This window comes from Solanum tuberosum, unplaced genomic scaffold (genome assembly GCF_000226075.1).
Source record: "Solanum tuberosum cultivar DM 1-3 516 R44 unplaced genomic scaffold, SolTub_3.0 scf00040, whole genome shotgun sequence".
In the NCBI taxonomy this organism is placed as follows: Eukaryota; Viridiplantae; Streptophyta; class Magnoliopsida; order Solanales; family Solanaceae; genus Solanum; species Solanum tuberosum.
Window position 1 is genome coordinate 2025685 of NW_006238964.1, and position 507 is coordinate 2026191.

A 507-nucleotide genomic window follows, 5' to 3' on the forward strand; every position below is an offset into this window, starting at 1 on the left:
ATCACTCTAGTTTTTTTTTAAAAATAAATTCTAATCACTTGTATTTCAAGTCAAGTGTTTCATTTTGGACTCCTTTCTATAAAGATAAAAAATGCGTCATTTATTTAATTATTTTCTCAAAGTTAATCAAATATTGTAAGTTATTATTTTTTATGTTAAATCATTATTTTCCTAAAAATAGTCAAATACATTTTAGTCAAGTCGCAGGTCAACCACATGTTAGCGGGCACTTCGAATGCTTAAACCCTTCTCGAAGAGTAAATTGAACCCCGAACCCTCTTTGGTATTTTCAAATGATTTTTTCTGTTTAAATCTTTGAAAATTATAAGTTTTCTTAATTCCTTTAAAAAATTAAGTGACAACTCTTTTCTAAGTATCTTTCTCAAATTGTTCTATACTTAGAACATTTCAAAAAATGATTTTTTTCCAAGGTTAGGAAAATTACGGCACAACAGAAATGACGACTCCGCTGGGGATCTAATTAAGTTCTAACCATAAGATTTGACT